The 27,569-nt window shown below is 38.3% G+C and overlaps 1 protein-coding gene across 1 annotated transcript in view; it reads left to right on the forward strand.

The window, feature by feature from the left end:
• PLCB4 (phospholipase C beta 4) overlaps positions 1-27,569 on the forward strand; it is a 432,769-nt gene that overhangs the window by 12,148 nt on the left and 393,052 nt on the right. Inside the window, exon 2 of the mRNA XM_082644421.1 lies at positions 15,494-15,548. The gene's annotated coding sequence lies outside the window, so the exon portion shown is untranslated. The remainder of the gene's footprint in view (positions 1-15,493; positions 15,549-27,569) is intronic.

The raw sequence follows: 27,569 nt of genomic DNA on the forward strand, positions 1-27,569 counted from the left end.
CTCTCCCATCTGTCATAAGTGACACACAGAGATTTTTTTTTGTGCAGCTATCAGAGGAAAAGGAGGAAATTTAAAAGCACAGATGATTTGGGTATTAATACCTATCCTGAAAGTGACTCTGCTTGAACCAAGCTCTCTTGAACCGATCTGTCACATGTTAATTTTTATTTTCTCAGCTTGAATTTATAAACATGACAGACCAACAGATTTTACATCAAGGTTGACAACCAGAAGGAACCCACTCCTCAATTCAGAGCAGCCAATGAGTTTGAAAAACCTTCTGGAAAAGTTCCACTTTTTATCAAACCAAAGCTGTCCCAGCTTTTTTTTTTTTTTAGTTTTTTTAATTGAAGTATATGTACAATATATTTTGAAAAGTTATAAGGTATACCTGATTTTTGTCCAATATTTGCATGTAAGTTTTAAATATTCAACTAATACTAAAAGGCTTTAGTAAAAACTACACTCCCTTGCCTGGTCTGCAGTCCTTTTCCCCCACCCCAACTCCAGTGGGAACCACTTTCAACTTTTTTGCTATTTCTACTAGTAATTATTGACATATTTTATAGGATTGTACTGCTGTTTCTTGATCTATGTTAAATATTTTCTAAACACCTCCTGTTACAGAAGTTAAAGCATGCCATCTCTCTCTCTCACACACACACACACACACACACACACACACACAACTTCCCTTTCCTTCTTCATCCCCTCCGTGTAAGGCTCTCCCAGCTTTGTTGGAGAGGTGAAGGCATAAATTCCCTGGAAGGCATACCTCACTGCTAAATAGGTTTCTGGTCTAGAATATCTTAAGAGAAATTCCTGTAAGCAGCCCTTTGATTGAGAAAGGATGAGAAAGGATGTGATGCAAGGAACAGAAGTACTAGTAAATTGGTGCTTCCTACCCTCACGAAAGGTGTAAGACCATCAGAAAGGAAGTCCCCACCTTCCCCCCCAGCAAACATGTGTGTGCGTTCACACACACACACACACACACACACACACGAGAGTCAGAGACTGCAGGCTCTCTGGCCACGTTGTGGACTGGAATACATGAAAAGTCACACAGTAAAGAGATAGAGTCTGTTCTTTGGTGTTTTTGAGTCTTGATTGGGTGCTCTGTGATATTTTAGAATCCTGTGACTCCTCAGGATACCTAAAGACCAGGCCTCAGACCCAGGTCCATTAGGGCTTAGGTAATGTGCCCTGGGCTTTCTGATTCATGCAACCCTATTTCAGTCTCACAGTGATTTTGCAGGCTGGGTACCATTCCCACCCCTCCATACTCAGAGAACGGAATGATGAAAGCATTTACTTAAGGTCACAAGGTTGATCAGTAGTATAGACCCAAGTCTACATGGTGCATCTGTGGTCAGTGAGGTGCATGGGACATAGTTCTCTCACCCTTCTTTCTGATGGAGCTGTGTTTTTTTTTTATTTTTATTTTTTTTTTTCGGTATGCTGGCCTCTCACTGTTGTGGCCTCTCCCGTTGTGGAGCACAGGCTCCGGACACGCAGGCTCAGCGGCCATGGCTCACGGGCCCAGCTGCTCCGCGGCATGTGGGATCTTCCCGGACCGGGGCACGAACCCGTGTCCCCTGCATCGGCAGGCGGACTTTCAACCACTGCGCCACCAGGGAAGCCTAGAGCTGTTTTTTTGGTTCAGGGTAGCAATGTGTCCACTTGAAAATACTCCTCTCCTTGGCCTCCCTGCAGCCAGGAGGGCTCACCCAGTTCTGACCAGGGAGATGTAGGTTTCTTCCTCCTGATTCTTTCCTTTCCTTCCTGGACACTTGTAGCTGCTGTCTGTGGTTGTGACAGTGAGAACCATACACCGAGGTTGGCAGGACAGGAAATGGAGGTGTCCAGTTTCCGGATGCCTTTCTTGAGTGACTTTATGAACCCTGATCAACTTCCCTATGAATTTCCTGTTAGCTGAGAAAAGTAAGTGACTCTTTGGTTAAGTCACTTTGATGGCTGTTGTGGACTGAACTGTGTCCCTCCAAAATTCATAGGTTGAAGCCCTGCCCCTCAGTACCTCAGAATGTGACTGTATTTGGAGATAAGGCCTTAAAAGAGATAAATAAGGTTAAAATGAAGCTCTTAGACCTAATCCAATCTGACTGGTATCCTTATAAGCAGAGATGTTAGGACACAGGAGAGAAGGCAGGGGTGTGTACATGCCTACAGAGGGAAGGCCGTGTGAGGACGTGGTGAGGAGGTGGCTGTCTTCACGCTAAGGAACGTTCCCAGAAAACAACCCTCGATCTTAGACCTCCAGCCTTCAGAACTGTTAAAAAAATAATTTCTGTTGTTTAAGCCACCTAGTCTGGTATTTTGTTGTTATGGCAGCCCTAGCAAAGGAATACAGTGGGGTTTCTTTTATAGGCAGCTGAAAGCAGTCCTACTGATATAGAAACCAAACAAAGTATTACAGACCAAAATAATATAACTGATTTGAATTATTCCACTCTTTCTTTTTTTACGAATGCTGTCTCCAGAGCACTCATGGCACTGTGCTCTGTCTGTTTACTTGTTTAACTTCCAGAGTCCCAGCCCTACACACACACACACGCACACATGCACAAACACACACACACACACACACATGCACGTGCACGTACACACACACACAGAGCTTCCTTAGGCTGAGGTTGCCTATTTCTGTTTCCTCATTCACCTAGCACAATGTTTACCATGTACATAGTTTGTTAAGTAAATTATTTAAAGGAATGAACTTGATACTATTTAGGAAAACAGAATGGTCAAACTAGAATAATGATAAAAAACACATCTGCTCTTTTCTCATTTCAAAATAATAATTTTGGTATTGGAACATATATTCCTAATTTCAGAAGGTGATGTTTGTCTAGACCTGGCTTAGTTTACAGGGTGTTTGCTTTCCCTGAACTTTCATAAGTCAGTTTGTTTACAGGAAAGTATTAGATAAATCACATATTTCCTTTAGTCTGTTTACCTGTATATCTATCCATCATCTATTTTTCCTCTGTGAATTTCCCATCCTTCTTTAAGGTATCTTAGGGTTGAAACATTTCACCTTAAACTTTTCATAGTTAGGAACTTGAATCATTGCCTAACTTACAATTTGATAGGTAATGTGTAATTATTGAATTTCTCTGCTATCAATCTCAGTCCTGGGGTAAGTTTTTTTAAGGAAAATGAAAGTGGTTTTGCTTCTTCTAACTTAACTTTTCAGTAGTCCAGGAAATATTTTAATTTCTCTTTAGGTAGTTGGTGCTTTTCTTTTCTAATATTCTTTTGTGGAGAATAAATTATGTGAACTTTCAGTAAGTGTAATGTAGTATTTTGCTGGATTTGGTACTTTTTAAACAGTATCTAGTGCTATTTTCTTAAATCATGCAGAAATTTGGTAGTTTAGATATGATATATTCAATATTTTGTTTAAAATACTCTACCCAGAACCTGACATAGCTACAACATAGAATGGGGTCAAGATAATATGATGTCTTGACTCATTTATGTGCATTAAGTTTCAGTGACCACATGAATTCATTTGAATTTATTTGAATAAACTAATTTTGAGCCCTTTGGTGCTTTCAAGTGTTCATAATTATTCTCAATTTTAAAATTAGATTTGTGAAGGACCTAACACACAGTAGGCTTTTAAGTGTCTCCTAAAATGAGTATGAAAGATGGGGACATTGACCGCATACTGTTTTTCCACTTCTCTTCCTTATTTGATGGTTTTGTACCTCTTATTTTGGATTTGTATGCATTCTGCTGTTTCTAAAATTGGTAGCCAAGCAATGCATTTTTTAACATTAATTATCAAGTTTTGTCTTTCTTTTAAATTTCATGTGGTTTGTGAGGCGGCACTGTGGGCAACTGTTTACCTTGCTGACACCGACTTTCCTGGGTTGAAAATATGTTGACCTTGATTATAACCTTGACTATAAGAGAGTTTAGGAGAGTTGCCTAGACTCTGAAAACATGAAGCCCAGTGTGGTTGTAAAAGTCTACTCCTATAACATGCTCAATTATGTAATAAAAATAATCCAGAAAGTTGTCAAGTTTCTTGAACATTTTATGCAGGGATTCACCTTATACAGTACAGACTTACCTATGAGAAAGAGTTCCTTTTTTGAATAATCTTTCACCAAACTGAAGGTTGGCCTTACAGTCCTGAGGCTGTGACTCTCTGGTCATTTGGAGGAATGTCTCTTTCTTCATTGAACAAGATGATATGTTTAAACGTTTTTTTTTTTGGAGGAATGTGTTAAATTGTGTCCATTGAATGACTCATTTTGTAGTGTAAAAAGTGATATGAATAAAATTATCATTGAAATTTCTACCCTGCCTGCTTTACTCACTTAGATAATATGACCTTACAGAGTTAGGCAAAGCTAACATGGCAGAAGAAAAAGTGATTATCTGAAACACATTTTATGTAGATTGAAAAGAATGTGTTTTACAGTTGAGGATCCCATACAGAAAATACCTTCCTAGACTTACTCTCAAGTATAGATAGCATCAGTGTATTGGGAAGGGAGTCAACATTTTTCAAGTGCTTAGTAAAGGTCACGCATTCCACCAGGTACTTACAATTGGGCATAACGCATCTGGGAGACAGCTTAACAAAATGGTTGTGAGTGTGTATTGTGGGGTCCCAGCTTTGTCACTGATTAGCTGGGTAAGTTACTGTCCTCTTCTTCCTCATCGTCTTTTCCATCAATCCCATGAGAGAGGTGACGGTACTCCCATTCTGTAGATAAGGAGACTGAGGCCCATTTAAGTAATTTGTTCAGGGCTACACAACTAGCAAGTTGCAGTGCTTGAATCTGGAGCCAGACCCAGCTCAGGCACACCCCGGCCCCTCTACCCTTCCAAGTGGCACTCCCCCCACTTCCCCCATTAAGGCCGTGTCTGGGTAGCTAATGAGTTAATTGTTTTGACCAAGTTGGCTGGTTGCTTTTGTGTCAAATGAGCTCAGATTTGGGGCACTGGTTATATGAAAAAGGCTCTGAAAAAGGAATTGGGAGAAGTGACTTGTAGGTGACCATTCTCTTAGCTAAGTAACCTTGAGCAAGTCATCTGTCTCAGTTTTCTTATCTCTTGTACCATTCTTTCAGATTTACTGTTTTATCATCATGAAGTGTTAGTCTTTGTCTCTAGTAATACCCTCTTGTGTTGAAGTCTGTCTTATATTAATATAGCCAGTTCAGCTGTTTTATGCTTAGGGTTTGCATGCATGGTGTAACTTTTTTTTTTCTAATCTAACTGTGTTTCTGTTTGTTTCTTTGCAGAGAGTGCATAGTTTATGCATAGTTGATTCTAGTTTTATTATTATTATTATTTTATCCATTCTGACAATCTTTGCCATTTGAATGGAATGTTTAGTCCATTTATATATTTTTTTAAAATTTTTTATAAGTTTATTTATTTATTTATGGCTGCTTTGGGTCTTCGTTGCCGTACGCGGGCTTTCTTTAGTTGCGGTCAGCGGGGGCTACTCTTCGTTATGGTGCGCGGGCTTCTCATTGCAGTGGCTTCTCTTGTTGTGGAGCACGGGCTCTAGGCGCACGGGCTTCAGTAGTTGTGGCATGCAAGCTTCAGTAGTTGTGGCTCGCGGGCTCTAGAGCACAGGCTCAGTACTTGTGGTGCACGGGCTTAGTTGCTCCAAGGCATGTGGGATATTCCTGGACCAGGACTCGAACCCGTGCCCCCTGCATTGGCAGGCGGATTCTTAACTACTGTGCCACCAGGGAAGCCCCTCCATTTACACTTAAAGTTGTTGTTAATATGGTTATATTCTTGAGTTAAAGTCTTAAGAGTTATATTAAATTTACCTTTTGATTTTCTATATAGTCTTCCTTTTCTTTCTCTTTTAACTTTATGAAAAATAATCTTTAATAGGTTGGATACTTATTAGTGTAGCTGGTTTGTTGAACATGTCACTCTTAATAAGATACAAACAGAAAATAGCTTTATTCTTCTTTTAAAAGTGTTGGAAAATCTAATTTAAAATATTAGAAAATGGAGTACGATGTAAATAAAATTTCCATTTTCTTGTCCAGTTTATAGCTTCTCCCCTTTTCCATCCTCAGGCCTGAACCCCAGCTTGGTGATGATCATCAACCAGGACGAAGGGTCATTTCTCCTTCTGTACTTCTACCTGCCCACTGTCTCTGGCTCCTCCAGAGTTGGCAGGGGCAGAAAAGGGGCCAAGGCTGTTGCAGTTCGCTGGTGCTATTGTTTTCATGGCCGGCACTTTCTCATATGCAGCCTAATGTGTTCTTGGGAGATCTTCTGCAGGGTCCATCTCTACCACGCCATTTTTGGATGTGGGCAGTGCAACTCCTGAGTGACCACTTATGCTGTGCAGCTCCTGTCCTCCAATGGTATCACTGGAGTATCCCTGAGTGCCTGTCCAGGCAGCCCACTTGGGTAGAAACCTATCAGGATCACTCAAACCTCATTACCTCCATGCGATCCACTTGGTCCACAGGAAAACTCACATGTTAGCACCATCAAACTCAGTTCCACTTTCTCTGAGGCTCTGTTGCCTTGCCCTATGATTTCAGGCAGCATCCGCCAGGCTTGAGGGCTCCATCCTCACACATGTGCCACCGAGCAGGCTGTGAGTTTCTGCACTGAGGCAAGCTTCCAGCTAGGGAATAGATGATCAACCTCCCTCATTGCAGAGAACCCCAAGGTATAAGGGTTGTTTGGGGCACTTGATCTGAGCTGGTCAGGAGGGGAAAAAAAGGGAACCACTGTCTGCTCCCAAGAATCTTCTTTGAAGAAGTGACTTCTGCAATGCAAGTTCTCATACATAGACTCTGGGGGTGACCTCTGGACTGGTTTGACCATGTGTAGCAAGTCCTGTGGTCTGGTCCTGTGACTGGAACTCATCACCTATTGCCTTTAGCATTGAGACTTTAGCTGAAAATTTGAAATGATAGGAAACTTTCCATCCAATTTCTGTTGAAAATAATCTAAAAGTTATTGGCTTAACTGGCAAGATGCACAGAGAAGCGTTATACCTTCAGTTACGTTTAGAACTTGTGAACTACCACACTCTAATCTTTTCCCTTCACAGTAATGAGAAATACTAAGTACAAAATCAAGGCTTAATGAATCAGCTCATGGTGATTTGGGATTATTGGTCTCTGGGGAAGGTAAGGGTGACCAGTATAATAAGAGGAATGAGGTTTCTAATCTGCAACACTCTTTACTAATTTGGTTAAACAGTTGGTCACTTAAGTGGAAAAAAAATTCAAAACTATTGTTAGCTCAATATATATATATATATATATATATATTTATACATATATGTATATATAAAAGATGTATGTGTATGTAATATGTTTATATAAGTGTATATGTTTATATACTGTATGTGTATATAACATGTATATAGCATATGTATATAACATAGATATATATTTTTATAGTCCTGATAAAGCTGTCAGAGAAATAGTTGACATATGGTGGGGTCACCCCAAATAGATTTTAAGAGTTGGCAAAGAATAAATAGCACAGATGAAGGAGAATGGTTGGAACAAGAAACAGGTAATTTTCTAAATTTTTGGAGCAGGTACAGATAAATATAAAAATGTATTTATCAGTTCATTAGTTAGCTTATTTTGAAGTAGAAAATAACCTTAATACATTTAATATGGTTTTGTACTAGAATCTATAGGTGACAGTATGATAAGAAGTTATTTTAAAGATATACATTTAATTATCAATATATTTTCTAAATATATTAACATGCATTATTTATGTCACAGTAGTGATTTATGTGAATAAAAAGGAGATTATATATCAGTAGTGTCTAAGATTAAAGAAATAACTTTGGAGCTTGTAACAATAATACATGATCATGCTAAAAATATTGGAGAATAACTGAAAAGCACAATAAAGGCATCAAAAGTGCTTACCCTTAATCTAATCATAAACAGACCACCATTATAGGCCAGAATGAGAAACACTAGTTTGCTTCTTGTTTATTGATACATATTTTTCCACGAGTTATAGAAAATTGGCCTTTTCATGGCAGAACTTCCTTTGATCTATATTTAATCAGCTCAGTTATTTTTCTGTTAAAGACTAATAAGAATTCCCTTTCATGGCTAGGAAGCTGCACCAAGATTGTGTCCAGTATCATCAGAAATCTGCTAAATATAACTTCTCAAACTTTATTTGTAGAGTAGATTTTCGTGTAAATTTTTGAGGCTTAGTCAGTTATGAATTACTTTAAGATGCAAAAAAAAAAAATAAGGAAAGTGAACTTGTGCCTAAGAAAAGAGGTATTTTAATGTTTAAGCCTTTTCTTAGTTCAAGCTCTGGAACATCTTATGGCAGTTAATTTAATGTGAACCTCGATATATATTTTTTTTCTTTAAATGGGGCAGTGTCTGGCTGCTGGTGGGGTCAAATGCAAGGGGGAATATGAATGCTTTTGGCCTATTTTTCTGGGTGTACTTTAAGCAAAGTAAGCATTCGTGAAGGGAGTCCAGATTTGCTAGAAAGCTTGGAGTTTTGGGCAAGAGATTTAAAAGGAGAAGCTGTGTACAGAGATTATTTTAAGCATCTTTAAACAAAGGGGTAAAAGTATGTTTACCCCGTTTCTTTTATTATAAGGCCCATCTTTGAAAATGATTAGCCTTTGGTGAAGATTGAACACTTTGAAAAATAACTTTGTAGAGGAAGAACTGTGTGTGCAATAGTGGTATTTAACTGAGAATACACTTTTCTTTATCATGGAAAAGTATTGAAATGGGTTAGCTGAAATAAAAAAAAAAGAGTAGTTTATCTTCCTAAAGATAATTCATCCATTATTTAGAAGAAGACCCCAGGTCCTTATACTAATGATTTTTTTTTTTTTTTTTGCCAAAGATCTGTGTATGGAACATTTGAAAATGATAGATAACTAATAGAAAGGGGGAGGAAAAAATGGAAACATGTTTTATCACATAAGAACCATCCCACAGTAAGTTTGGCTTCTAACACATTTTTCTGGTTTAAAAAAAAAATGGATATTAGATAGCTGTCCTGATAGAAATGGTGACTTGCAAAATACTCTGTATTGTTTAAAAATTGGTGGAAGAGTTAACCTGAAATAGCAGAGCAAAGAAGCTTGTGGTTAGGCTAATACAGTTAAGGTTTTCATCTCTGCGCATACCTCACAGACTGTGCACATATTGTGGCAAAATGATTACCAAATGTTTCAGGGGTGGTGAGTCTATTTCTTCTCCATAAGAATTTATGATGTTGTTAAATTAGGTTTCTTTGGAGTCATAACAATTTATTTCATTAAGGTGTTTACTGGATAAATATTTCCACTAAATTTTCATCAGTTTTGAAGAAGTATTATTTATTCAATGAAAAGTGTTAGCAGTCTTTTGCAAAATACATCCCTTTTTTTCTTTTTTTCCCTCAACAGTGGATTTTTTCCGCCTTTGGTTCAAATGAGTCTCTTACTTTAAACTGCTTCAGTAGATCTGATATCTTGTGTGCACAGAAGCCGTGGGTTTTATTGTAAGCCCACCCACCAGCATCTCCAAGGCACATATATGCAAGCTGTCGTGCGTGTGTTTACCATACGTGGGCAGGGTGGGGAGGGCTGTTGATTTCTAAGAAAAACTGAAGCCCTTGACACATAAGTTTATTTTGCATCATTTCTAGGTCATATAAGTACATAGTGACCTTTTTTATTGGTCGGGGGGGAACATGCTGTAGGTATGTAGCTCCTTTGTAATTCCTTACAGCTGTCAAATGAGCTAGAGGTTAGTGTCTGTGTCATGCCAAACCATGTCTGATTAGTGACATGGGCAAAAAGTAATTGTTTTTGAGGTTACAGTGGACCCTCACCCTGCATATATGGTTTTGAGGCCATAAACTGAAGGTTCTCGTGAATGTTATATCAGCTAATGTATACAATTTATAAACAATATTTTAGTAAAGACCAAAGTGTGGAAGCAGCGTGATAAAGCAGAAAAGTGAGAGCTGACACTCCTGGGTTTGAATATCAGGTCTGCCTTTTAGCAGGTATGTGACCCTGGTTTAGCTCCCTAGCTCCCTCTGAACTTGTCCTGTTCTGAAAGGGGAGACCCTAGTGACTAACTGGGATGCGGGGGTGTGTTGTGGAGATTAATGAAATACTGGGTGTAAAGCCCCTAACACATCACCTGGCTTAAAATAGTTTTTTCCTAAGTGTAGTTCTTTCCCCTTTTCTTTTCTTTTCTTTTCTTTTCTTTTCTTTTCTTTTCTTTTCTTTTCTTCTTGTAGACGTTTGAATTAAATATGTTATGTTGGGGGCTTCCCTGTTGGCGCAGGGGTTGGGAGTCCTCCTGCCGATGCAGGGGACACAGGTTCGTGCCCAGGTCCGCGAAGATCCCACATGCCGCAGAGCGGCTGGGCCTGTGAGCCGTGGCTGCTGAGCCTGAACGTCCGGAGCCTGTGCTGCGCAACGGGAGAGGCCACAGCAGTGAGAGGCCCGCATACCGCGAAAAAAAAAAAATGTTATATTGGGTCACTTGAACAGTTCATACAACTCATTATATTTCTAGAAAAATCATGATCCCAGATTTGATCTTATTTTTGGGGGATTGCATGCTTTCCATAAAATCTCTTGGAAAAGGAATCTGTACGTTGCTTTGCTCATTTCTTCATTCAGCGGTTGTCAGTACTTGTTACACGCCAGCTTTCCTGAGTCCTAGGAGTTTATGTTCCATCAAGAGACATCAACAGTTAAGAGAGAAGTGACTGTAGAATTTTATGTTCCACAGGAGGTACATTCCTGAGGCCCCGTAGAAGCATGGAGTAGGGGCCTCTGAACCAGGATACCCTTCAAACCCTCAAGAGGTGCCCTCCTGTTCTTGTTTTCTGTTTCTCAGAGATGTTTCATTTCTGATGTTTAGTTTAGCCAGACCTCTAAATATTCCCTTTCCTTCTTTGTTGAGACATACATGTTTTGAAGACTGTCTTAAGTTAGAAGATCCTCCATCTCTTGATCATTGGAATAGTACTACTCTCTTTTCCTGATGGCTGCCTGCCCTTAATCTTGTTGGCATTTTAGTGTGAGGGATCCTCTTGACAAGTGGGAACTGTTGATGAGGTCAGCGATGATTACATAACCCTGTTATTGGACAGTTATATGGAGCATCACAGTCACTGGAAATAGAAGCAGCTTCTGAGAACACAGGGGGAAAGATAAATTATATCTGGTGTTTGTTAGAATATTTCTGCCTGTGAATTATAGAAAACAGCAGGTTAAACTCAAAGCAGTCATACCTAACATGAAGTGCGAGGTTAGGAATCCAGACATTTTGGGAGGGGCCACATCTCAGCAATGCCACTGAGAACCAGGCTCTTTCTCTCTTTCAGTCTTTATCATCTGGCTTTTGTCCCCATGGTGATGAGGCGGCTCTGCACTGTTCAGAAGCTATTCCCAAGAAAGTGGGAAGGGGATGCCTTCATATCTTGATTGCAGACTTTCTCAGAGCCTTCTTTCTTGCATCTTATTGGTTAAAACTGCATCACATGGCTTCCCCTTCATTTTCCTAAGGGTGTCTGGGGAACAGACCATTTTACCCTGACATATTGTCTCACCCCCCAGAAGAAAATTAAGGTTATGAATGTTGGTTAGACAAATAGCCATGACCACTGTACCTGGGGATTTTATTTTTGTCATTTCTAATGACCTTTGATTTAGATTTCATGATGTGGTATAAGTAACCACCTCATTCATTCTTTTATCTGACAAACATTTATTAAATGCATAAGACTTTGTATTATACTATTCCCAAATTAATACAACTAGACCTCGAATTATGGCTGCTTGAATGAAAAATATGTGAGTATGGGTGTAAGCTAATGGAAGTTTCTCTTAGCTCATGTAGTAAATTGCTAGAACCGTGATTTTCAAATTGACAAAAACTCAGTTTTGTTTAGCTGACCTCCATCATGCAACTCATTCGTAATTATTATCCCCACACTCCCTTCTCTGACCCTCAGTCCTTTTTTACCAATAAATTTGGAAGCCTGCCTCCTAAAGCCAAGTTACACTGGTTTTCCCCTAATACTCCCTTTTCCAGCTTTTATGTGCTTATCCATTAAGTCAGACAAATTTCCTTTTCAGAATTTGGCATTGTTTCTTTACTGGAAAGGAAACAGGTTGTTTTAGGCCTGGAAAACTTGAAAAAGAAAACAGAAAACCGTCAACTCCTTTTTTTTTTTCTTTTTTTTTTTTTCAAATCATCAAATCCCATGTTAGGATTTTCAGTGTTGGGTCTTGTGCCTACTCTGGTCAGAGGGAACCAAAGTTTGTTCTTGTCCCCGTTCATCTTTGAAGCAGGCGTGGCATATTTTGACACATGGTCTTTCCCCAAACCATGACATAAATATGCTTTTTAGCTTATGTCCAGAATTAGATTTCCAGTAGTGATGTCTGGCAGGGTCAGTCAGTCAAATTCCAAGGCTGTGAGGATGATCTTACTTGGTATGTGACTTTCCCCATTTATTGTGGAAGCTGGATTCTGGCCTTCTATGACCCCTTCTAGTTTCTTCCAAATTCTGGCCAAATTAGTGGTTTTCATATATAAAGTGCCCATATTTTAGCTGATTCCCAGGACAGATCTCTCAGGTAGCATAAGTGGTTTGGAGATATGATGGTTTTTATCTGTGGTCCCACAGTTTGCACCAATAAAGGATGCTTTTTTTTTAAAATGGTGTCCTCTCAGATCTCTTGTTTAATAGGATATTTGTTCATGACACAGATCATGTTGATATTAGTTGTAGGTCATCCATTTTCCCACTTATATTAATCAAAGGCATATTAACTACCAACAATTTCTGACAAGCATGAGATAACCAGTGTTTCTATGTTGATATCACTTATTTCAAATCAGAGATATTTAAAATAAAAAAAAGAAACTTCATTATAGTTAAATACATACCTCTAATTTGGCTTTTGAAATATTGAAAGGAAGCTTTAAGGCCATTATTACTTCGTTTATAAAACCATAACTACAGGCTGTTCATTTTTCCTAGTGTGATATTCAATTAAATTTTTTTTTGCTTATTTCCCTAGATTTTCCATTTTTGGTGAAGGGTGTTTGGAAAACAAGGTTATGGTATTTATGGTCTGTGTATTCCTCTCTTTCTCATATTTTCACACATGAGTTTCATCGGGTGATCATTCGTTTTAATTTTTTGTCATGGAAAATTTTAAATTTAAAAGTAGAGCAGATATTATAATGAACCTTCATGTGTTCATGGTTAAACTACAGCAAACTCATGGTCGCTTTTGTTTCATCTCTCACTTCCCATCTACGACCCCAACTGGATTGTTTGGAGACAAATCCTAGATATCATATTTTTTTGTGGACAGCCAGTTATGAATTAAAATCTGCAAGGAGCCCCATCCCAGTGGTTACTAAGCCAGAGATTAGGGTTTGGCTCAGTGTGTGCATGTTGACCCATGTTTCTAGATTAGTCATCAGTCTGTCTTGGCTTTCTTTTGTTAGTAGGACTTATCTGCAACTGCGATTTCAGAAAATAGAATGGGCAGCTATGACACTTAGTACTACACTGGCAGTGAGAGAGTAATGCTGGCAGATGTCTAAGTTAAGGAAGCAGGAGAGAAGAGGTCCCAGATGCTCATTTAATCTAGGGATTCCATGTGGGGAATTGGTGTTGCTTTAAAGCAAAGAGGTTCTGGAGCTAAATGTAGCCAAAAGGGTCGTATTCAGCCTTGGCTCTTTGCAGGCGTGGGTGTGGTTGCAGGATCCATGCTCCTTAAGGTAAGATGTTGGGAGAATTTCTTATTTAAAGTTTAGAAAGGATTTTGATTGTCTGAAAAGGAGGGGCAGCCTAAAAAAGCACAGGCTAATGTAGGAGTCCCCATTGAATATTTGTGTGTGTGTGTGAGCGTGTGTGTGTGTGTGTGTATGTGTGTGTGTGTGTATGAGTCCTCTGGGCTGTGATTGCCTTGAATTTATGCCTTGGTGGTCATTTCAAATCGTTGAAGCTCTTTTGGTTCAGAAATCATGGTCATTGTTTCTGAATCTACACATCCCCCACTGGAAGTTAAATTACTTTTTACATGGAAGCTAACACATCAGAGTCAGAGTCAGAATTACATTCTTGTGAACATTATTCCATTAGCTGTTTTACTTAGATTTGGTGGAAATCATTAATCATAGTAGATGATTAACTTGCATTAAATTAAACCATTCCCTTCCTTATTTGGGCTTGAGTGTATAAGGTCAAAATATTAGAATAATTTAATGTACAACAAAAAGTAATTTTGAATAGAAAAGTTAGTATTTATTAGTGACTAATAGGATTTTATGTCAACTATTTATTATAAATAGTAAATGTAAAATAAAATCAGAGGTACCCTTTTAAAAATTTATTGAAGTATAGTTGATGTATAATGTGTTAATTTCTACTATACAGCAAAGTGACTCAGTTATACACACACACACACACACACACACACACACATATATATATATATATGCACATTCTTTTTCATATTCTTTTCCATTATGGTTTACCACAGGATACTGAATTTAGTTCCCTGTGCTATACAGTAGGATCTTATTGTTTATCCATTGTATTTATAATAGTTTGCATCTGCTAATCCCAAACTCCCAACCCACCCCCCATCCTACCCCCCCACCTTGGCAACCACAACCAGTTCTGTATGACTGTGAGTCTGTTTCTGTCTCATAAAAGTTCATTTGTGTCATATTTTAGGTTGAGGGATCCTATTTTGATTTACTTTCCTTTATATGTTTTTCTTAATCCAAAAGTCTAAGCTAAGAAAAACACAGCCCTTAAATGGCTTATTGGTCTGGACAATAAAAAATGCTTTAACAGAAGGAGATAGTAGCTTATGATTCTGTTACATTACGTTACCTGCACAGGCTATTACAATCTCCTCACATCATTTTCCACTGGGAATATTGAAACAGGAGTGGAGTTTTATACATTTACTTCTTCATTTGTACATTTACTTTGTGAAATTAAAATATTTGAGGATATGACATTGGGATAGATATGAAGTGAATATTCAAATTCTAATTTTGAAAAATTCCCATTTATTTTTACCATTTGCTCCTAAGAAATCGTCTTTTTTTTTTTTTTTTTGCGTGGCTTGCAGAATCTTAGTTCCCCCACCAGGGATTGAACCCTGGCCCAAGGCAGTGAAAGTGTGGAATCTTAACCTCTGGACAACCAGGAATTCCCAGAAATCAAGTCTTTGATTGATCAAATGTTAAATCATGTTAAATCATGATTAATGATTATGTTAAATCAAAATCTTTAACATATTTCATTTAGTTAGAAATTAAGAAATATTTTAAGTATAAGATGATAGATTGCAGTTGTGCATGTTGTAACTGAAACCGTAACATGAGGAAATTATAGCAGGTCTTAAAAGTTCACCTTTGCTACTTTCTGTTATTAGTGGATAGTCTTTCTTCTTTTCTCCCCACAGGAAAAGATGTTTTCTCTATGCTATGGAATCCTGAAACATGATCTTTCTTAAAAAGGTAGGTGTCTGTGCTTTTAAAATTAACTTATTATGACTTTTAAAAATTTTTGTTATCTTGAATAAATTACAACCCAAGCTATTTAATTGAGAAGCCAATTTTAGGCAGCTAATGCATGCCATTGTAAGTTGAATTAAAACCTCAGATTCAGCTTTCTAAATTCAATATTGAGTTTTCCAGGCTTTTTAAAGAATGACTATTTTGAGTGAATAGCTGTTATCTACAGTAGTCAATGCATGTGATGTGTAATAAGTGAATGTCTCTCACTAGGCACATTTTTTATTGAAATAGACAATTTCAACCTATGTGGATGAAATATGTTCCTATTTTTTCAGTGGGTGACATCATTCTGGGAAGCCCAGAGAGTTTGGAAATATACAATGGTCTGTGGCCAAAGTTGTCACATCTTCCATTTTTTCTATGAGATTTCTTTCTCAGAGCATGGATTGTGATTTGCTTGATACTTTATCAGCTATAACAAGGTCGTGGCCACTCTAGGTTTATGGAGCCTTTTGGTAATCTATACAGAGTCTCCAAGAGGTTACTAAATTTCATGGATGGAGCTCCTAGCCTAGAAGTTGCTTTGTTTTCCTGGTAACTTTTACTCTGTCATATGGACCAACATCTGCTGGCTCTTTTGTTCTGAAAGATGTGTTTGGGGACTTTGATTCTGATGAGAGTGGTGTGTCCAGAAGTCCGTATAGATGCTGGGAAAGCTCTAGACACAAGTGCTGTGGTGGGTCTGATGTGGTCATCACCCCAAACCACAGGATTACCTCTGAGATTTTGGGATGTTCCAAGATCCCAGCAGTTAAACTTGACCTTGGACCACTATCCTTCAATGTGTCCCTCCAGTCTCCTCTCAGATTTTAGGAGTTTAGCTCTTAGATCTTTGGGCAGAGAAGTTATGGTGTGGAAACATTCTTCCCCATTTTATAATCACAGATTTGTGAAGCTGATGAGGTCTGTCTTCATTCTTCTGTCAGCTTCATAAAAGTGGCTGTTCACCTCCAGCTTTCAATGACCTTGTCCAGCTCATGGCCCTCTCCAGCCAGGGGATAGCTCAGTTCTCCTCTCTGCCAGAGCTCCCAAAGTTAGTTACCCATATATCACTTATAAAACATCACCTACCTCTAGATAGCAAAAAGGGAGAATTATGACATGGACTAGATCTTTGGAAATCTGGAGTGGAGAACAAACATGCTTTCTTATCTATGAATTGGAAATAGAAGAGGTGAAACTGAGATGAAATATTTGTCCCATTTAAGATAAATTGAAACACCAGTGTACACTCAGCATTTGGACATAAATACTATAGGGGTGTATTTGTAAATAGAGATATTAAACGGAGAAATTACAGCTAATTTGCTGCACAAATAGACTTCAGAAATCTGCTCTGTGCAGATTACTTACAATGAAGCGACTGCAGAGTTACTAAGTAAATGTTTGCTTTATTTTATTTTTTCCTGAAATTATTTCTTCAGGTTTTTGGCTTCAAAGATGACACAGAGAAACATGAGTTAATCACAGGTGGAGAACTGATGAACATTAGATAAATGTTGAGTTATAAAAGTACACTTTTAGGAAATCCAAATTGTTAGATCTTGATCTTCTTTGCAGCTAGAATGATAATTGGGCTTCACTGCAGCATAAATAATTTATATTGTACATCTGCTACCAGATATACATTGAAAAAATTTGACTTCCAAGCATTAGAAAAGTTGCATTTTCTCATTTCTCTAATACCAATCCAAACTCCCTCTTGTGAACAAAGACCTACATCTGTACAACATATATCACATATCTGGTGGATACTTGGGAACATGGTCTTTAAAAGAGGGCTCCTAACCTGCGTGCACAGAGCCCAGGAGGCAGTGGGAGATTGTAAGAGGTCCTAGAATCCATGATAATATCAAAGATTGCTCATATATTAAATAAATAATGTATCCTGTGTCTATGTGTATGACTATTTGAAAACCCTATATAGTTGCTGCTGTTATGAGGAAATATACATGAATATAAGCACTACTGAATTAAGAGAAGCTCTTTACTATAATAGATTTTCTTAACAGGAGGTAAAGCATAACTATTGTAAACAGTTAATAACTCATTCTGACTTTAAAAATGGGTCCTCACCACCTCTCACAGGTTAGAATGGTCATCATTAAAAAGTCTACAAATAATAAATACTGGAGAAGGTGTGGAAAAAAAGGGAACCCTCTTGCACTGTTGATGGGAATGTAAGTTGATACAGCCACTATGGAAAACAGTATGGAGGTTACCCAAAAAACTAAAAATAGAGTTGCCATATGATCCAGCAATCCCACTCCTGGGCATATACCCAGACAAAACTATAATTTGAAAAGATACATGCACCCCTATGTTCATAGCAGCACTATTTACAATAGCTAAGACAACCTAAATGTCCATCGATAGATGAATGGGTAAAGAAGATGTGGTACATATATACAATAGAATATTACTCAGCCATAAAAAAGAATGAAATAATGCCATTTGCAGCAATGTGGATGGACCTAGAGATTATCATACCAAGCAAAGTAAGTCAGAAAGAGAAAGACAAATACTATATTATATCATATATATGTACAATCTAAAATACAATACAAATGAACATATCTACAAAAGAGGAACAAACTGACAGACATAGAGAACAGATTTGTGGTTGCCAAGGGGGAGAAGGAGAGGGGGAAGGAAGTATTGGGAGCTTGGGATTAGCAGATGCAAACTATTACATATAGGATGGATAAACAACAAGGTCCTACTGTATAGCACAGGGAACTATATTCAATATCCTGTGATAAACCATAATGGAAAAGAATATGAAAAAAGAATATATACATGTGGAACTGAATCACTTTGCTGTACAGCAGAAATTAACACAACATTGTAAATCAACTATACTTCAATGAAATAAAAATATGGGTTTTCATAATCAGAGAAGTTTAGAATTGTTGCTCTAGAACTTTGTGAGGATATTTAAATCAGGTTAGGATTGAACCCATGATCCAGCCTGACAGAGCCAAAATGTTTTAAACAGTTACAGGAAAGAAATACCCACACATATTTTTTTACGATATTAGATTGGGTTGCTGAGGGCAATGAAGCAATTTCCTTCTGAAAGACTTCAGTCTTCTTTCTTATACACTGGGTTGGTTCAACACCAACAGGAAGGGTAGACCTGCACTGTCCACTGTGATAGCCAGTAGTCACATGTGGTTATTGAAATCTAAATTTAAATTAAGAAAATTAAAAATTGAGGGCTTCCCTGTTGGCACAATGGTTGAGAGCCAGCCTGCGGATTCAGGGGACACGGGTTCGTGCCCCGGTCCGGGAAGATCCCACATTCCTCAGAGCGGCTGGGCCTGTGAGCCATGGCCACTGAGCCTGCACGTCTGGAGCCTGTGCTGCGCAACGGGAGAGGCCACAACAGTGAGAGGCCCATGTACCACACACACACAAAAAAATTGAGTTTATCGTTTACACTGACAACAATTTCAGTGCTCAATGGCCACGTGTGGCTAGAGGCCGCATACCAGACAACACATAGAACATTTTCATCATCACAGAAATTTCTTTTAGACAGTGCTGGGAATGACTGTCATCACTAGGACTATTCCCTACCACTTTTAGTAGCTTTATCCTGAGGTCCTGGCATTGAATGGAGAAGACAAAGCCTGGTTTGCCTGGTAGAGTCTTCGGGGATTTTATGGACATGAAACTTGAGGGCACGAGTAGAAAATCATTTCCCCCATAATCTTCTTCCAGGTTTTCTCCCTCTGATAACAGCCCACATCTCATGACAGGTGGCAGGAGTCTGTGTCTATTAAAGTTGTTAACATTTTATCATGTCTGTAGTAGACATTTGTCACAATTTGGGCTGTCTAGCATCTGGATCCTTTTCCTGAATTGGGGGGAATCCATCATTTTTGAAGGTGGGTGGGTGAGACAGCCCTGTTCCTCTTAGATTCCCAAGTAGAAATGCCTACTTTTGTTTTCCCTGAGCTCTGCCAGCTAGAAGGAGCACAGGACTTCAGGCCTGCCAAAGCTGGGACTGTGCCTCTGGGGTGAGGACTCAGAGACGCAGAAGATGGTTTAGAATTCTGCCCATCACTGGTACACAAAGCAGCATTGGGGGCCATGGACAGGAGCCAGCTGTGTCACCAGGGCCGGCAGCTTTGGTAGCAGGTCTGTGTCTATACCAGTTGAGTCAGCTGTTGAGAACAAAAGAGAAATACTAAGGAAATCAGCCTTTCTAAGTATGTAAGGAGCCCAGACTAACTTTGCCTATTCCTACTGACATCCTCCTCTACGTGGAGTAATAATAAGAGGATAATTAAAGAACATCAAGAGAACCAGACATCAGTGTTCCCTTAAATTAGTCATAACACAAGTAAGATATCCCAATATTCTGTAATGGAAAGAAAGCCTTTCATTAACCTTTAATGAAAGAATACATATCTCAGAATTATAAACATCCCACTTTGGTTAATAATGGAATGACTCTTTTTTTTTTTTTTTTTTTTTTTAGAGATTGGTGTTTATAATTCTGTTTCTTACACCCAGAGTCTAATCAAAACTGTTGAATGTGAATAATTACACCATATCTGATTCCTACCAGCTAAATGGATTAGGCAGTTTTATTTGTTTTCTAGAACAAGTAGACCATGGCATATTGTTTGTTTGTTTGTTTTTGAATTTTATTTTATTTATATTTTTATACAGCATGTTCTTATTAGTTATCCATTTTATACATATTACGGTATATATGTCAATCCCAATCTCCCAATTCATCACACACACCTCACGCCCCCGCCACTTTCCGCTCTTGGTGTTCATACATTTGTTCTCTACATCTGTGTTTCTATTTCTGCCCTGCAAACTGGTTCATCTGTACTGTTTTTATAGGTTCCACATATATGTGTTAATATACAATATTTGTTTTTCTCTTTCTGACTTACTTCACTGTAGGACAGTCTCTAGATCCATCCATGTCTCTACAAATGACCCAATTTCATTCCTTTTTATGGCTGAGTAATATTCCATTGTATATATGTACTGCTTCTTCTTTATCCATTCGTCTGTCCATGGGCATTTAGGTTGCTTCCATGACCTGGCTATTGAGAATAGTGCTGCAATGAATATTGGGGTGCATGTGTCTTTTTGAATTATGGTTTTCTCTGGGTATATGCCCAGTAGTGGGATTGCTGGATCATATGGTAATTCTATTTTTAGGTTTTTTTTTGTTTTGTTTTGTTTTGTTTTTTTTGCTGTACGCGGGCCTCTCACTGTTGTGGCCTCTCCCGTTGCGGAGCACAGGCTCCGGACGCACAGGCTCAGCAGCCATGGCTCACGGGCCCAGCCGCTCCACGGCATATGGGATCCTCCCAGACCGGGGCATGAACCCGCATCCCCTGCATCGGCAGGCGGACCCTCAACCACTGCGCCACCAGGGAGGCCCTCTATTTTTAGTTTATTAAGGAACCTCCATACTGTTTGCCATAGTGGCTATATCAATTTACATTCCCACCAACCGTGCAAGAGGGTTCTCTTTTCTACACACCCTCTCCAGCATTTATTGTTTGTAGATTTTCTGATGATTCCCATTCTAACTGGTGTGAGGTGATACCTCATTGTAGTTTTGATTTGCATTTCTCTAATAATTAGTGATGTTGAGCATCTTTTCATGTGTTTTTAACCATCTGTATGTCTTCTGTGAAGAAATGTCTATTTAGGTCTTCTGCCCACTTTTTGATAGGGTTGTTTGTTTCTTTAATATTGAGCTGCATGAGCTGTTTATATATTTTGGAAATTAATCCTTTGTTCATTGATTCATTTGAAAATATTCTCTCCCATTCTGAGGGCTGTCTTTTTGTCTTGTTTATAGTTTCCTTTGCTTTGCAAAAGCTTTTAAGTTTCATTAGGTAGGTCCCATTTGTTTATTTTTGTTTTTATTTCCATTACTCTAGGAGATGAATCAAAAAAGATCTTGCTGTGATTTATGTCAAAGAGTGTTCTTCCTATGTTTTCCTCTAAGAGTTTTATAGTGTCTGATCACACATTTAGGTCTCTAATCCATTTTGAGTTTATTTTTGTGTATGGTGTTAGGGAGTGTTCTAATTTCATTCTTTTACATGTAGCTGTCCAGTTTTCCCAGCACCACTTATTGAACAGGCTGTCTTGTCTCCATTGTATATCCCTGCCTCCTCTGTCATAGATTAGTTGACTATAGGTGTGTGGGTTTATCTCTGGGCTTTCTATCCTGTTCCATTGATCTACATTTCTGTTTTTGTGCCAGTACCATATTGTCTTGATTACTATAGCTTTGTAGTATAGTCTGAAGTCAGGGAGCCTGATTCCTTCAGCTCCGGTTTTTTTCCCTCAAGACTGCTTTGGCTATTCGGGATCTTTTTGTGTCTCCATGCAAGTTTTAAGATTTTTTGCTCTACTTCTGTAAAAAATGCCATTGGTAATTTGATAGGGATTGCATTGAACCTGTAGATTGCTTTGGGTAGTATAGTCATTTTTACAATATTGATTCTTCCAATCCAAGACCATGGTATATCTCTCCATCTGTTTGTATCATCTTTAATTTCTTTCATCAGTGTCTTATAGTTTTCTGCATACAGTTCTTTTGTCTCCCTAGGTAGGTTTATTCGTAGGTATTTTATTCTTTTTGTTGCAGTGGTAAATAGGAGTGTTTCCTTAATTTCTCTTTCAGATTTTTCATCATTAGTGTATAGGAATGCAAGAGAGTTCTGTGCATTACTTTTGTATCCTGCAACATTACCAAATTCATGGATTAGCTCTAGTAGTTTTCTGGTGACATCTTTAGGATTCTATACATATAGTATCATGTCATCTGCAAACAATGACAGTTTTACTTCTTCTTTTCCAATTTGGATTCCTTTTATTTCTGTTTCTTCTCTGATTGCTGTGGCTAGGACTTCCAAAACTATGTTGAATAATAGTGGTGAGAGTGAACATCCTTGTCTTGTTCCTGATCTTAGAGGAAATGCATTCAGTTTTTCACCATTGAGAATGATGTTTTCTGTGGGTTTGTCATATATGGCCTTTATTATGTTGAGGTAGATTCCCACTATGTCCACCTTCTGGAGAGTTTTTATCATAAATCGGTGTAGAATTTTGTCAAATGCTTTTTCTGCCTCTATTGAGGTGATCATATGGTTTTTCTTCTTCAATTTGTTAATATGGTGTATCTCATTGATTGATTTACATATATTGAAGAATCCTTGCATCCCTGGGATAAATCCCACTTGATCATGTTGTGTGACCTTTTTAATATATTGTTGGATTCTGTTAGCTAGTATTTCATTGAGGATTTTTGTATCTATATTCATCAGTGATATTGGTCTGTAATTTTCTTTTTTTTTTTTGTAGTATCTCTGTCTGGTTTTGGTATCAGGGTGATGGTGGCCTCATAGAATGAGTTTAGGAGTGTTCCTTCCTCTTCAATATTTTGGAAGAGTTTGAGAAGGATGGGTGTTAGCTCTTCTCTAAATGTTTGATAGAATTCACCTGTGAAGCCATCTGGTCTGGGACTTTTGTTTGTTGGAAGATTTTTCATCACAGTTTCAATTTCATTACTTGTGATTGGTCTGTTCATATTTTCTATTTCTTCCTGGTTCAGTCTTGGAAGCTTATACTTTTCTAAGAATTTTTCCATTTCTTCCAGGTTGTCCATTTTATTGGTATAGAGTTGCTTGTAGTAGACTCTTAGGGTGCTTTGTATTTCTGCAGTGTCTGTTGTAACTTCTCCTTTTTCATTTCTAATTTTATTGATTTGAGTCCTCTCCCCCTTGATGAGCCTGGCTAATGGTTTATCAATTTTGTTTATCTTCTCAAAGAACCAGCTTTTAGTTTTACTGAGCTTTGCTATTGTTTTATTTGTTTCTATTTCATTTATTTCTGTTCTGATCTTTATGATTTCTTTCCTTGTACTAATTTTGGGTTTTGTTTGTTCTTCTTTCTCTATTTCCTTTAGGTGTAAGGTTAGATTGTTTATTTGAGATTTTTCATGTTTCTTGAGGTAGGCTTGTATTGCTATAAACTTCCCTTTTAGAACCACTTTTGCTGCATCCCATACGTTTTGGATTGTCGTGTTTTTCTTGTCATTTGTCTCTAGGTATTTTTTGATTTCCTCTTTGATTTCTTCAGTGATCTCCTGTTTATTTAGTAACGTATTGTTTAGCCTCCATGTGTTTGTGTTTTTTATGTTTTTTTCTCTGTAATTGATTTCTAATCTCATAGTGATGCGGTCCGAAAAGATGCTTGACATGATTTCAGTTTTCTTAAATTTACTGAAGCTTGATTTGTGACCAAAGATGTGATCTATCCTGGAGAATGTTCCATGTGCACTTGAGAAGAAAGTGTAATCTGCTGTTTTCAGATGGAATGTCCTATAAATATCAATTCAATCTATCTGGTGTATTGTGTCATTTAAAGCTTGTGTTTCCTTATTAATTTTCTGTTTGAATGAACTGTCCACTGGTGTAAGTGAGGTGTTAAAGTCCCCCAGTATTATTGTGTTACTGTCAATTTCCTCTTTTATAGCTGTTAGCAGTTGCCTTATGTATTGGGGTGCTCCTATGTTGGGTGCATATATATTTATAATTGTTATATCTTCTTCTTGGATTGATCCCTTGATCATTATGTAGTGTCCTTCCTTGTCTCTTGAGTCTTTATTTTAAAGTCTGTTTTATCTGATATGAGTATTGCTACTCCAGCTTTCTTTTGATTTCCATTTTCATGGAATATCTTTTTCTATCCCCTCACTTTCAGTCTGTATGTGTCCCTAGGTCTGAATTGGGCATCTTTTAGACAGCATTTATATGTGTCTTGTTTTTGTAACTATTCAGCAAGCCTGTGACTTTTGGTTGGAGCATTTAATCCATTCACATTTAAGGTAATTATATGTATGTTCCTATTACCACTTTCTTAATTGTTATGGGTTTGTTTTTGTAGGTCCTTTTCTTCTCTTGTGTTTCCCACTTAGAGAAGTTCCTTTAGCATTTATTGTAGAGCTGGTTTGGTGCTGCTGAATTCTCGTAGCTTTTGCTTGTCTGTAAAGCTTTTGATTTCTCCATCAAATTTGAATGAGATCCTTGCCGGGTTGAGTAATCTTGGCTGTAGCTTCTTCCCTTTCATCACTTTAAATATATCATGCCACTCCCTTCTGGCTTGTAGAGTTTCTGCTGAGAAATCAGTGTTAACCTTATGGGAGTTCCCTTGTATGTTATTTGTCATTCTTCCCTTGTTGCTTTCAATAATTTTTCTTTGTCTTTAATTTTTGCCAATTTGATTACTATGTGTCTCAGCATATTTCTCCTTGGATTTATCCTGTATGGGACTCTCTGTGCTTCCTGGACATGGGTGGCTATTTCCTTTACCATGTTAGGGAAGTTTTTGACTATAATCTCTTCAAATATTTTCTCAAGTCCTTTCTCTCTCTCTCTTCTCCTTCTGCAACCCCTATAATGTAAATGTTGGTGCTTTTAATGTTGTCCCAGAGGTCTCTTAGGCTGTCTTCATTTCTTTTCATTCTTTTTTTCTTTATTCTGTTTCAAATAGTGAATTCCACCATTCTGTCTTCCAGGGCACTTATCCGTTCTTCTGCCTCAGTTATTCTGCTATTGATTCCTTCTAGTGTAATTTTTATTTCAGTTATTGTATTGCTCATCTCTGTTTGTTTGTTCTTTCATTCTTCTAGGTGTTTGTTCTTTAATTCTTCTAGGTCTTCATTAAACATTTCTTGCATCTTCTCGATCTTTGCCTCCATTATTTTTCTGAGGTCCTGGATCATCTTCACTATCATTATTCTGAATTCTTTTCCTGGAAGGTTTCCTATCTCTATTTCATTTAGTTGTTTTTCTGGTGTTTTATCTTGTTCCTTCATCTGGTACATAGCCCTCTCCCTTTTCATCTTGTCTATCTTTCTGTGAATGTGGTTTTTGTTCCACAGGCTGCAAGATTGTTGTTCTTCTTCTTGCTTCTGCTGTCTGTCCTGTGGTGGATGAAGCTATCTAAGAGGCTTGTGCAAGTTTTCTAATGGGAGGGACTGGTGGTGGACAGAGCTGGGTCTTCATCTGGTGGGCAGAGCTCAGTAAAACTTTAATCTACTTGTCTGCTGATGGGTGGGGCTGGATTCCCTCCCTGTTTGTTGTTTGGCTTGAGGCGACCCAACACTGGAGCCTACCTGGCTGTTTGGTGGGGCTAATGTCAGACTCTGGGAGGGCTCACACCAAGGTGTACTTCCCAGAACTTCTGCTGCTAGTGTCCTTGTCCTCACGGTGAGCCACAGCCATCCCCCATCTCTGCAGGAGACCCTCCAACACTAGCAGGTAAGTCTGGTTCAGTCTTCTGTGGGGTCACTGCTCCTTCCCCTGGGTCCCGATGCACACACTACTTTGTGTGTGCCCTCCAAGAATGGAGTCTCTGTTTCCCCCAGTCCTATCGAAGTCCTTCAATCAAATCCCACTAGGCTTCAAAGTCTGATTCTCTAGGAATTCCTTCTCCCATTGCTGGACCTCCAGTTGTAAAGCCTGACGTGGGGCTCAGAACTTTCACTCCAGCAGGTGGACTTCTGTGGTATACTTGTTCTCCAGTTTGTGAGTCACCCACCCTGCAGTTATGGAATTTGATTTTATTGTGATTGAGCCCCTCGTACTGTCTCTTTGTGGCTTCTCCTTTGTCTTTGGATGTGGGATATCTTTTTTGGTGAGTTCTAGTGTCTTCCTTTTGATGACTGTTCAACAGTTAGTTGTGATTCCAGTGCTCTCGCAAGAGGGTGTGAGCTCACGTCCTTCTACTCCACCATCTTGAACCAATCTTCTGGCATATTGTTTTACATTATGTTTAAACACATAGTCTGTTCTTCCTATCTGCAGTTTCCCTACTTTGGCCCACATAGCAGCTGTGTAACCATTGTGTCATCATGTGTGTCAAATCTGCAACAAGGATTTTGTGCTCTCTCTCCCTTCTTATTCTGGTTGGATGTAGATGGCCGTGAAGCCAATAGTGGATGGTTGGGAGACAAGATTGAAGACACCTGGGTCACCATCACTGTGTGAAGGAGGGCTCTTCACTAGCCAGAACACCCACATATTCCTGAAGAGAAAATCTTTGATGATCAATATTTGCAGTCTTTCCCAGTAATAACTATGCAATGAAAAAAAGAGCATAAATTATATGAACATGAGAGAGAGAGAGAAATAAATTTCTGTTGTGTTGAGGCCTTATATATTGTTGGACCTATTTGTTCCAGAAGCTGACATTACTCTTGTACACCCTCACTCAACCATATAAACTCATCATTTCTTCTTAACAGGTGGTGGCTGACATTTTTCTTTTTTTAGTTGCTGATTATCTGGAACCTCTTTCCTCACTGAATAGTAGTATGAGTTATACAGAATTATGATGAAACTATTGGAAAGGCTGCCGCACATATTACCCTATATTACTTTGTATTGTTTACAGATAGGCCTAAGATAAAGGAGAGCTTAATGACTCATGGAAAAACATTTTGCTAGTTTTGTAAAATGTAGATTTAGCATTTTGAGTGACTTTGTAATCTTCTTGGATCATCATGAAGATTGTGGTGCCTTAGTATCCAAGTTCAGTGGCTAATTTTCACTTCATATATAGAAATGTGTAGAAAATCTTTGATAGGCTTATTAGAAAATGTTTTCCAGGCTTAATGGATTCATGTAGGCTGTATAGGCAGACAACAAAGGTGGAAAGGATGCTATGAAATCATCTTATATTAAAACAGAGGGAAAAAAGTATCTGATGCTCATTCAAAAGTCTCAAATGTGGTGGTTCAAGAGATTATCCATTTTGCAATTGCCAGGATGTATAAATCACTGCTTGGCAGAGAGGAGGTATTATGGATTTGATGTTTCTGCTTTGTAGTTTACTGTGTATGAACTAGTAACATTTTCCTCTTCTAAAATGTGGTAAAAGCAACTGTGTACCTGTGAGGTT

The sequence above is a fragment of the Mesoplodon mirus genome (genome assembly GCF_964341445.2).
Source record: "Mesoplodon mirus genome assembly, chromosome: 15".
Classification (NCBI taxonomy): domain Eukaryota; kingdom Metazoa; phylum Chordata; class Mammalia; order Artiodactyla; family Ziphiidae; genus Mesoplodon; species Mesoplodon mirus.